The sequence below is a fragment of the Podarcis erhardii genome (genome assembly GCF_964252035.2).
Source record: "Podarcis erhardii genome assembly, chromosome: 4".
NCBI classification, from domain to species: Eukaryota; Metazoa; Chordata; class Lepidosauria; order Squamata; family Lacertidae; genus Podarcis; species Podarcis erhardii.
The window spans coordinates 72,887,479-72,900,199 of NC_138508.1; the positions used below are offsets into that span (position 1 = coordinate 72,887,479).

Here is a 12,721-nt window from a genome sequence, read left to right on the forward strand (position 1 = left end):
TCAGTACAGTAATTTACAGATATTACACATTAACAATGAAGTTTGTGAACTTTTTTTTTATCACTGACATTTCTTATTCGCCATCCTAAAAAAGCTTCCCACCCCCTGGTCCATTTTGACTGTTGGGTGATAGAGGTTATAAAACTATTCATGTTATAGAGAAAATGGACATGCAGTGGAACCTCAGTTCTCGAATGTCTCTCTTGATGAACGATTGAGAACCCGAACACCCCAAACCCAGAAGTAATTGCTTCTATTTTTGAACATGCCTCGGAAGTCGAACAGCTTATGAGGTGCATTTCTTCATTTTATTTTCAATGGATTTTGCCAAGTGCCCATTGATCTTCAGTTTTCAAATGTTAAGGAAGTCGAACGGTCTTCCGAAACGGATTACGTTCGGAAACCAAGGTTCCACTGTAGTTGCTGTAGAATCTGATACCACAATACATCATAATTGACACCAGCTTGGACAGTGTTAAATTAGACAAATTAAGACAAATTCATGGAATATTAGACTATCAATGACTGCTAGTCATGATCACTATATTGCCCCCAATATCAGAGGCTGTATGCCTCTGAATACCATTTGCTAGCAATCATGGGGAGAAATTGCTGTTGCTTTCATGTCATTCGTATGGGCTTCCTACAAGAACTGAATGCTGGACTAGATCAGCCTTTGGTCTGATCCAGGATGGCTCTTACAAAATCCCCAGAAGACATTAGAGCAGGCTTCCTCAACCTTGGCCCTCCAGATGTTTTGAGACTACAGTTCCCATCATCCCTGACCACTGGTCCTGCTAGCTAAGGATCATGGGAGTTGTAGGCCAAAAACATCTGGAGGGCCGAGTTTGAGGAAGCCTGCATTAGAGGTTGTTTGGAGGTTTACAATTGCAGTAGATCCTCCAGTAAGTAGACTGGGGCTTTGATGTCAACACCAACACCTTGAAACCAATGAAGTTCTTTCAAAATAGGGGGCGTGTGCTCTCTGCAGATAATAGTAAGTCTTCAGGTTGCAGACATTCAAAATTTGCCTTTAGGTATTACATAGCATGCAAGAAAAACCTTTTTGTTCACTTTATCTCCAATATATTGCCTGCTATATTTCTGCACCAAGGGGATCTTAAAGGCATGGGAAGAGTAGAATTGGAAATCCTAAACTGGTGTTTAACAATATATAGATAGAAATATATAGTAGAAATATAGATCAGCAGATGTAGAAGTTCTGGGAGTCCTACATGGGCTTTTTGTTTGGTATAGCGTAGCAGCCAAAGTTTCATTTGGCATTAGAGAAATGAAGCTTCTACTGAGAAGGCCTAGTAGCCTAGTGAAGGACCCTAATCATCCCTTATTTCACTTCCTTTGAACCATATGAGCCGTTAATATTCAAAATTATTGTGTTATGTTGTAAAATGTGCCATTAAAAAATTCTTCAAGGCTGTGGATTCTGTCCTGTTAATGTCAGATAGATTGTTAAAAGAAGCAAATATCTATATTCATAAAGGAAATAGGAAATGGGGAGAGCCAGCATCATCCATGCTAATGCTTATAATAAAAAGTGTACTTGACTCTGTTAAAATGGCCAGAGCACTCTGCTTTTCCACTGAGACAAGTTTCCAGTAAATATTAAAAGAGTCCACATGTCTGCATGTGCCATTCCATCTCTTTTTCATTACTATTATTTTTGACAATTGCTATTTATAAACAGAGGTCCTATAATAGTTACCAGAAAATTAAAGGAAAACATCTGACACACAAGTCTAACCTCTTCCATTTCTGGTCAAGTGCTATATATTTCAAAGATCCTTCATCTTAATAATTATCAAACTAGGTTACAGTGATTATTAACTACATATTTCCAAAGCTATATCCAGTCAGTGGCCACGTGAGGGAAACAGTTTAAGGCAGCTGTTGCGTATGCTCTGGGGCGATGTGCTTCAAAGTTGTTGCTTTGGGAGGGGGGCACTTGACTTTCCACAGTTGTGTTGCTTCAGTGGTTCATAGGTATACTTTTTCCAGACATGTTTATAGCAATGAAGTACAGTTGGGTTAGAATGGATTGCTTGATCCTGACCTGTTTTTCTGCTATCCTGACACTACAGGTGCAACCTAAGATGGACATACTTGAAAGCACATCCCCCCCTTGAAGTCAATAGGGCTTACTTCTGGGTAGACATTGGTAGAATTTTATTATAAGCCATTTTAAAAAATAACTTCACTTTGCTACGTGTGCATGTATCAGTGCAGTACCCAGATATTACACATGGGTTACTGTGTATAAAAACTGCCATGCACTGAAAAAAATATTTCCCACTTTTCAAAATTGCCCCAAATTTCTAATTTCAGCTGCTCATATTTTTGACTCTGCATAACAACTATCACTAGTTCATCCAGTTCTAAAGTCTGGGTTCCTTTATTGATAAATTAACACTTCTGTTTGCAACACCCCAAAAATGTGTCCGCCCAGTGTTTCACCCCACCCTCTTCCTGAAAATGTTGTCTTATTCACAGATGTCTAAGATTAATGGTGGGATAGGAAGCGCCCTTAGATTTGTACTGAAATGAGGCTCAATTGAGCTAGGTAATTTGGTATACTGAAGGAATAAATAGATTAGACAGGGGTATCATTCTCCCAAGGGACGTGGGTGGCGCTGTGGGTTAAACCACAGATCCTAGGATTTGCCGATCAGAAGGTTGGCGGTTCGAATCCCGGCCACGGGGTGAGCTCCCATTGCTCGGTCCCTGCTCCTGCAAACCTAGCAGTTCGAAAGCACGTCAAAGTGCAAGTAGATAAATAGGTACCGCTCCGGTAGGAAGGTAAATGGCGTTTTCGTGCGCTGCTCTGGTTTCGCCAGAAGCGGCTTAGTCATGCTGGCCCCATGACCCGGAAGCTGTACGCCGGCTCCCTCGGCTAGTCAAGCGAGATGAGTGACGCAACCCCAGAGTTGGTCACGACTGGACCTAACAGTCAGGGGTCCCTTTACCTTTACCTATCATTCTCCCAGTGGAAAGCTGCCTCTTCTTCCCACCAAACATATGGATGGACAGAAGTGTTGCTGGTGGGATCTCTAACAAACAAAATGCATTCTATTAGGGGAAATGGCTTTTAAAAATGTGTAAACTAGGAGAAGTGCACACTAAAATGCTGGTTAGTTTTCATGTGAACTCTATGTGTGTATGCATACATACATCAAACTAATGTCAAAATGTGGCAAACTGAACTTTAGAATGGAAAATTGAGGCACTGAGTCCAACCAAAATTGACAGATGTGCCAGTACCTAGCTGTGTCCTCCCTGATTATTTACAGCTGCCTCTATAGGCATTGTTCTGCTTGCAGAGCCATCTTTGATATTAAATCAGTAGTAGCTGATCTGCTGACTATGATCAAAAGAAAGTCCGAAAGATACAGCAGTCTAATGGCCACGAGAGATAACTGTGGACCATCTGCTCTAGACGTGAAAAACAAAGGAAGGAAATATAGCTGTTGTCACCTGTGCATAAATTTAGTCACAACGGCTTATGATTTATCATCAGCACGAACCGCTAGCTGCGCCTCTTGACTTCTCAATTTCTGTTTCCAATTATTAAGGTTCTGAAGATTGGTAACTGCCGTCTAATGTTGCACTGGCAGTACTTCAGTTCAGCTAGAGTTTTATCAGGTTTTCCGTTATTAAGAGCTATTTTCAGAAGCCTACACCATCGCTAAAGTGGAAATAAGAGCCTTGTGGGGAACGAGAGTTGGACTCCAGGTTCTTAAACGCAGAACATCACAAATGAGCATGGGTTGTGGGTCTTGGATATATGAAGAATATATTTTTGAACCCCTGTGATTCAGGTTCCAGAAAATGGGACACTTTTTCTAAGGTAAAAGAAGTACTTTAAGGTAAAACTGGCTACCATTAGAAACAGAACTTTGTTGGCAGAGGTCCCTTGGTTCTGGAACTCCTTCCCATTGGAGCCTCTCTATTGACCCATTTAAGAGGGAGTTGAAAAACCTTCCTGTTTTGAGCAGGCTGCTGGGATCAATACTGTTTAAAGTAGTAGGTCTATGTCAAATGTTCTGCCCCCCACCCCCAAAAAAGGCAAAGCAAGCCAATTTTATACGTGTTGTAGGTACAGGGCAGAAGGTGGGAGGGTGGCTTTTTGTATTTTTTCCTCACTGTTCATTGCCTCCTTATTATTTACTAATATTTATTTGTATTTTGTTACAATGGGAGGGGTGGCACACTCCCCACACAACATAAAGGCTTAAGATGCAGTGAATCTGAAGCCTATCCCCATGCGCCTGCAGAATGCTCCCTGGTGTGGACCTGGGAGAGTAAGCTCTGATATATCCTATGGCCCCCTAGGACACTCTCTCAGTGTCCAAGGGTCTTAATTTTCAAAATATCGACCTGTTCAGAGCCCTGTTCACTGCTATTATTTCCCCATCTGTTGCTATTTCTGCACATTAAAATAATAATAATTACCACTTCTTCCTGGATTAGTTGCATTAGTATTCCCAGGCCATCAGTAATCACATAATGGTGAGGATGGTGTCACGATTCTGCACATACCCAATCAGATTTGGTGTGTGATGACATCACTGTATGTAAATGAAGTCGTCATGGAGTTAGGACAATGCTACCCAGTGAACACTACTGAATCAGTCACACACAACCTTCCTGTCCTGTCCCAGCCCAAAAGACATTGAAAAGGTGCACTTTTCATTGCTACCAAAAATGTTCACCCCCACCCCAGTAAGTACTTTAACCTAAGCCGTATTTTAAAATATTGCTTTCTGCTTTATTTATGTGGGAAAATTGGAAATGGAGGGGATGTTATGAATACCACTTGGGGTCAAAGGAGGAGTGCATAGAGGCAGTCATCTCAGGTGACACCAGCAGCAGTTTCATGAGATCTCATAAGAGCTCCACGAAATCTCACTGGAACCCCCCCATTGCCACTTTGCAAGCACTGCCAAACAACCCATCTAAGGGAGGCTTCATCAGGGTTGGGGAGGCAGCAAGCTGAGAGGACACCTTCCCATTTTGCCTCAGGTAGTGAAAGGGGAAATGCCAACCCTGGTTTAGAGTCAAGAACTCTGAGTTACACGATGCATTCATCACACATGTGGTGCAGTGATATACTTTGTATTGATCTTATTGACTTATTGAGAGCCAGTGTGGTGTAGTGGTTAAGAGCAATAGACTTGTAGTCTGGTGAACCGGATTCACGTCTCCGCTCCTCCACATGCAGCTGCTGGGTGACCTTGAGCCAGTCACACTTCTTTGACATCTCTCAGCCTCACTCACCTCACAGAGTGTTTGTTGTGTGGGAGGAAGGGAAAGGAGAATGTTAGCCGCTTTGAGACTCCTTTGGGTAGTGATAAGCCAGGATATCAAATCCAAACTCTTCTTCTTCTTCTTCTTTTGTACTGTATTGATCTTCATGTCATATTGTGTTGATCTTCTTGTCATTTCTGTTAAATTGTGTACCGCCTTGCTGTATTTTTGCTGCTGAAGAGTGTTCTATAAATAATGCTCTGTCCCAGCTTCTGCCAACATAGCAGTTCAAAAGCATACCTGTGCAAGTAGATAAATTGGTACCACTGTGGTGGGAAGGTAAACGGCATTGTTGTGCACTCTGGTTTCCATCACGGTGTTCCGTTGTGCCAGAAGCAGTTTAGTCCTGCTGGCCACATGACCCAGAAAGCTGTAGGTGGAAAAATGCCGGCTCCCTCGGCCTGAAAAGTGAGATGAGTGCAGCAACCCCATAGTTGCCTTTGACAGGACTTAACCGTCCAGGGGTCCTTTACCTTTTTTAAAAAAACAACCTATAAATATTTAAATAAATAAACATTAACCAAAGTTCTAACTAGATGGCCAGTTGAGTAGCACAAAGGAATGGTGAAGTGGGATGATGATGGAAGTGTCCTGCTGCTCCTTGGAGTGCTGCAGAGGCCATTGCCCCAAAATAGGTCTGTCTCCGGGGTTCTTATACTCTCTTATTACATGACAAGTAGACTGATGTGTTGACTGTAGGTCTTCTGGACTGTATGCCCCTTTTCTGGCTATTTGACTCAAGGTCATCATCTCATGCCATTATCACCAGGTGTCACTAGGCAAATGGACACAACTGTCTCATTTCTTCTTCCCATGAATATTGTTTTTTAAAGTCTTGTTGAAATGAGCTAGCTATCATCCAAAGGAGCTTGCTTCTCCTCTTGCAGAGGCTGTCCTTTCAGTCCAAATATATCTGTTCCGCCTTTTCAAGCATTGCATTTTGAACTGATTCTATTATAAAGGTCAGTGAATACAGAGATGCCATTTTTGGCTCAGGCAGCCAAATGTCCTAGGAGAACCCTCTTTTAAAGTCCATCATTCACACACCAGTTCCTGCCATCATCTGACCACATCCATGGTGCCAGCTGAGGCAGTTCCCTCCATCCTTCTGTAAGAAAGACCTTGTCCCTGCTATCAAGAAGCTTCATCCACTTGGCTACAGAGCACAGGGGAAACCATCAATTTATCAACCAGAATAAATCCATTTCACTCTGATGTGGTGTGCTCACTAATTACAATCCCTTTGCTATATTTGAGGTAATGGAATTTGGATTTCCCAGAAGTTTCAGTGGGATATGACCCAAGACATGCAGATTCATTAATGGTGACTATAACCCAATGTAACTTTGGATACAACAAATACATCTGGATTTCACATAGCTTTCAGCTTAAGGCAGCAAAAAAGAAATGCATAGTTGACTTCCTCGCAGCCACATTTTTGTGTCTTTCAAAGCCCTATAGAGTGCAATACAATTTGGAGAATGTAAGGTAGTGCTACACCATAACATAAGCAGCAAATCACTTAATATTATTCTTAATAAAGCCCATCTGGTTGTGATCTAATGAGAACCACATTTAAGTCACTTTTTCCGTCTTCAAGAATGTCATACAGTCATAAGCAAGCAACACTTTCAAGATTATTTATGCTGCTCTATTACAGACAGGAATCCCCAAGCCATTTACTTTTGTTTGGCGTGGTTCTAATATAGTCCCACCAAAGTCACAATCAGGGCTTCAGGGAGTCGAATAAAGAGGGACCTGTGGTCTGACACAGTATAAGCTTCCTATGTAATCGTGTGCCTTGCCAAGAGGCAAGGGGTTCTTTTTTGTTTGTTTGTTTCTGGCAGACAATAAAAACACCAAGGTGGTTACTTTAACAAGTTTATTTGCTAGCAAAGAATACAAAGTAAAGCATTAAAAAATCAGATTTCTCATGGCTGGGGAAGCACCTCCAGAGCAACAGCTATTCCTCTCACTCCTTCAGTCTAAGGCAATGTCTTCAGTGTCTTCAATCTTTAATCTTAGCAGCGCTCCAGTCTCCCATATTTATATTATCTGGGTGTGGGAGCCATATCCCTGTGTTCAGCCAGGGGTAGTACCAATGGCTTCATCTCAGGTACATCAAAGGATTGGCAAGCTGCCCTCTACTACTGTTCGTGTGAGAAGCACTAGTCCCTGTCATTCTCATGACTTTGATGCTGCAAACACATGAATCAATCCTCAATCCTGGCATTCAGTATCCAGATTGACCTCATGTCCTGATAAGCCTCTATATCTGTCCTGTCTCTGTAGTCTAAAAATCAGCTCCCAAGTCTATTTATTTGTATCGTTTAATATTCCAGTGCTCTGTGTTTATAAAACCCAATAAAAAGTTATTTTTTATAATAATAAAAAATAAGCTCACATTGCATTAATCTATCCTCACCTGATGCATCTCTAAACGCAATTAAATCCTTAAAGGACACAGCCTAGAAGGTTATTAACTAAGCAAGTTCAGGCTTCTATAAAGGCCCTGCATAAACCATCAGAGAATCCCACCTTCTCCTTGTAACATAGCTCCTGCATGTCTTCCCTAACACTATGTTCCTAACCAATCCTAAAGCAATTGCCTAGGCGTTCGAAAGAATCTCATGTACAACGTATTGGAAGTAAATGTAGGGTTTTCAAAGCCTCTGCTTCTGGCTCTGTGTAATGGATGCTAATAGAATGGGGGGGGGGGTTAGGAATGCTGGAGACTTGGGGAAATGATCTCTCTCAGCGGGCCAGTGCCTGATACTGAGGAAGTAAGCAAACCCAGCAGCTTCTCAAAGCTTTCCTTCAGGCAGAAAAAGAATCCATGTTTTTAAAATATAAAACCACATGTTACTTATGAAGGTCTCAAGTAGATGTATTTTAGTGTTGAAGCCCACCCCCACCCCTCTTCCAGCAAGATTGGAAGTGCAGTTTGAAACATTTCTTACCATTGTTTTGTTCATGTCTCTTACAATGAAATATATTGAGTGGAAAGGAGAAAAAAGTTTTTAAGGTTTGGAGCAATTTAATTGTGGTTTCCTTTTAATACTGGAGCAATTATACATGTCACTAGCTGAAAAGCAGAATTACTTATTATGAAACACTAGCAATAGCTGACACCTTGATCCCAGTGCTATTAACCATTCCTGAAGTGCTCATGGCAAGACCATTTTTCAAAATAAAGAAACACTAATTCCGAGGAAAGTATCATTTTCTCCTACTTATTTCCATGTGCTGATGGTCTCATGTTACATCCAACTAATTTAAACCTGCTTACGCCAATTATTTCACACCATGGTCCTCTTTTTTTTTCTCTGGGCATATCAATCATCCAAATTAGTTCAGTTTTGTAATAAGAGTATAATTCAATCTTCCTTTTAAAATAGCATAAGCAAATTTAACCTGAGCGTAATGACACCCTCATATCCGTTTCTTTCCTCAAGGTTCTCAGAAGTTATTTAATATACCAAACATGCATCAGAGGCCCAGTGTTTACCCTTTGGGAACAGATGGTACATCTCCCTTAACTTGTCCCAACATGTGAATGTAGCTCTCCACCCACCCACTCAGTGTTCCAGCCCGCAAGCACATGCAGGGATAAGACATGTGAATGCCATCTGCATATGTCCAGTTCAACATATGCAGAAAACTACATGGATGATTTTCCAAATTATATCATATAAGCAATTTGTACCTTGGTACTTGGAACTGCTGTGGTCTAAACCACTGAGCCTGGCAGATCGAGTCTCCACGACAGGGTGAGCTCCCATTGCTCTGTCCCAGCTCCTGCTAACCTAGCAATTCAAAAGCAAACCAGTGCAAGTAGATAAATAGTTACCACTGAGGCAGGAAGGTAAACGGCATTTCTGTGCACTCTGGTTTCCGTCACGGTGTTCCTTTGCACCAGAAGTGGTTTAGTCATGCAGGCCACATGACCGGGAAAGCTGTCTGCGGACAAACACCGGCTCCCTTGGCCTGAAAGCAAGATGAGTGCCACAACCCCATAGTAGCCTTTGACTGGACTTAACCTTCCAGGGGTCTTTTACTTTTTACAAAGGGGGCCAGTGCTAGTGCACTGGGTAAACAAGAGTCTACACTGGACCTCAGTGAGGGATATTGCCCAATATTATCCAGTCTGGCCCATGGATAATGCAGAACAAATGATGACCTGGTTTGAACCAAATGCTGTGAGATTAGAGTACACTTTGGGGAATAGACATTGCTCATACATTTTTCCTCCTGTAAAAAAATGAGAAAAGTGTCACTTGGCTTTTGATGCTCAAAAGGAAGGCACACAGATTAATATGAATGAATGTTTTAGGTGTTCATGTGTTATGCTAAATTTTTATTTTGCATTGCATTGTATTGTATATTAAGAGTCTTTATTACATTTTATGCTTCAGTGTGGGAGTGTTGTTTATTTCTCATCTAGGGCCTTTGTGATGTTCCTCAACTACCTTGAAGACAGACGTCTGGATCCCACGCAACAAATGAGTAACGCAACTGGACATTTATTTCCTACAAAATATGATAATCTGGAAATGCCCTTTAAATGCTCCTAAGTATCAGAATGTTTTTGTCTGTTTCAACACTCGCATTCTTTCCAGAATTAACGGGGAGTGAATTATCAAGTGACTAGTTATATTTGGTCCCACAACCTTTGTATGAGGTGACTTAGTGCTGGACAGCTCGGTTTCAACCCACCTTCTGCAGGAAGTGAACAGAGCCATTTGGCACATAAATTAGCAGAGCTGGGAATTTTCTATCCCTTAATGAACTTTTCCATTTAACATTACCAGAAAAATACACCAAGGAATCTTAAGAGCTTCATCATCCTTGGAGCTGCGAAGTATGGTATGTGCATTAGTGAAGGTCACTGATTAATTCTGTCTCCATCTAAATAAAACTGGTTGCAGTAGTCTGATCCAAGGATAGCTGCAACATCAGCTGTTGTGTGCTAATACCATAGAACTTTTTAAATGCTAGGCAGAGCAATCCTAATTCTGATGGTGGGGGGAGCCTGAACAGCTGCCGTGTTCTAGATTTTCACAGTCTACAAGGGCAGGGTGGGAAACATGCAACCAGAAAAGAAACTAATGGCATAAAAATGAGAGGCGCATCACGGTGACCCAGGAAACACCACCAGTGGCAATCAGGGACTCTAGCAACAATGATGTCTACATCATTCTGCTCACATTCAGAGGGAACCAATGATGGGGCCATGCCTACCACACACTTTCAGAATCATCACACACACACCAAGTACAATGATGTCATAGCAACCCTATTTCTTCAGCCTCGGTGTCTGAACCAGCAATAGGGACCCCTACAGACACACTTGGTATCCTATTATGCTCTTCACAACCACTGCATGGATTTTCTCTATATTGCTGCATATAGAGGGAGAGGAGGGGTGGTTACTGGTGGCATGGAAGAAACTGCCCACTTCTCTGGAAAATGATAGATATGCTATCATTTGCCAGCAGTGCCCTTCCACAGTCTACATGGGACAAACAGGCCAACCCCCTACACAAAACTGGTGTAATTCTGACCTCAGAAGTGGCAACAGTCAGAAACAGTCAGGATGCCCTGTTTCTGACCTGAACGTAATTCTTTACATTTCAGTGCCTTCTTTTTAGGAGTGCAATGCAAGACAGAAAAGTTGACTGGAAGTCTGGAAGTTAATTTGAAGTTGGACTGAATTGTGCTTAGCAATTACTCGCGGTTCTTCAGTCTGCTTATTTCAGACTTGACCAGTGTGTTTTCTGAAGATCTTGTGGCTAATAAAAGGTCACATCATTACAGAATTGAGGCAAAATCTACAACAGTGAGAACAAATTTGATACTGTGGTTAAGTCCCTGAGTCATCTGCAGAAACATCTGCACTGGTTCTTAGGGTAGCAGCTGCCTCTGATCGTGGTGTAGAGTGGGAAGTGTGGGATGCAATTTAAACCACAAGAGCCATGTAGATGGGAGTGCTGCATTATTGCCCACCTACCTCTCTCCCTCTTCCCCTTTCTCTCTTATATAGGCATAAGAAACTGCTTTCACCAAGTCATACCATTGAACTATCTAGCTCAATATTGTCAATGCTGGCTGACAGTGTTTCAAGCAGGAGTCTTTCTTGACCCTACCTGAAGATGCATGAGATGAACTGCATTTACTACACTTTGGTTCTTCACCACCTAAAGTGCCTCACCTGGGAGAGACATGTTAACATGACGAAAAGGTGTCAATGGCCCAACTAAGAGGAATCTTGGGCCTAGGCAGACAGAGGCTGCCAAGGTGATGAGGTGTGAGAGAGAGGTGACAGGTGAATAGTGTCTTTAGCAAAGTGTGCTGGGAAGAAGAAGGGAGAACAGAGGGACAGAACCATACGAGGCAGGCTGACTGGAGGCTGGCTGGGAGAGATGCCTTGGGCTCCAGTGCCGCACTGAAGAAGAAGAAGAAGAGTTTGGATTTGATATTCCCCTTTATCACTACCCGAAGGAGTCTCAAAGCGGCTAACATTCTCCTTTCCCGTCCTCCCCCACAACAAACACTCTCTGAGGTGAGTGAGGCTGAGAGACTTTAAAGAAGTGTGACTAGTCCAAGGTCACCCAGCAGCTGCATGTGGAGGAGAGGAGACATGAACCCGGTTCACCAGATTATGAGTCTACTAAGCTATTGCAGTCTCTGCCACGTCTTGATTCTCAAATGAACATAAACCCTGTATGAGCACCTGAAACCCCCTGGAATCTTGCTATCACTCAGCAGAAAGTGCCCAACTTTTGTAACCCCCTCACCTTCCCTTTGGGGCAGTGTTGCATTTAAATATACATAAGAACATAAAAAGAGCCCTGGTGGATTAGGACAGAGGCCCATCTAGTCCAGCATCTTGTTCTCACAGTGGCCAACTTGTTGCCTATGGTAAGTCCAAAAGCAGCACCTGAGCACAGCCGCAATCTTTCCACTTGGGATTCCCAGCAATTAGCACCCAATATGTCTGGAAGCTACCTCTAACTGCCAATCTCATGTGTAGTTGTTTCTTAGAGACACATCCATTTATATCATGAGAATATAGGTCTACAGATAAGACATGGCTTTAGCCAACCTGTTTTTTATTGAATGTTGGGAAGCGACTCAGATCTCTGGAAAATGTTTTGCTTAGACACACAGCTAGCAAAATTCTCTGCTCTCGGGTTCCATCTTTTTGCTAGATTTTCCTAACTGCTCCATAAAGAATAGCTCTGGGGCCAAATATATCAATTCAGAATTCTGCTTTGAAAAGGTAATCTTAGACATCTGGGAACTACTATTACGTTTTGTGGGGGTTTTTGTTTTTTGCTTTTTTATTCAATCTTCTGCCAAATGTCTTCCCAGTTAAATGCTGGAAGGAAAAGTTGTT

At 42.2% G+C, this 12,721-nt stretch overlaps 1 long non-coding RNA gene across 1 annotated transcript; it reads left to right on the plus strand.

Moving 5' to 3' along the window:
* The first annotated feature begins 4,617 nt into the window (after nucleotides 1-4,617).
* Nucleotides 4,618-11,519, plus strand: LOC309340178. The gene is made up of 3 exons (XR_014155824.1): nucleotides 4,618-4,737; nucleotides 9,767-10,188; nucleotides 11,366-11,519. It is a non-coding gene; the product is annotated as an uncharacterized lncRNA (long non-coding RNA).
* The last annotated feature ends 1,202 nt before the right edge of the window (nucleotides 11,520-12,721 follow it).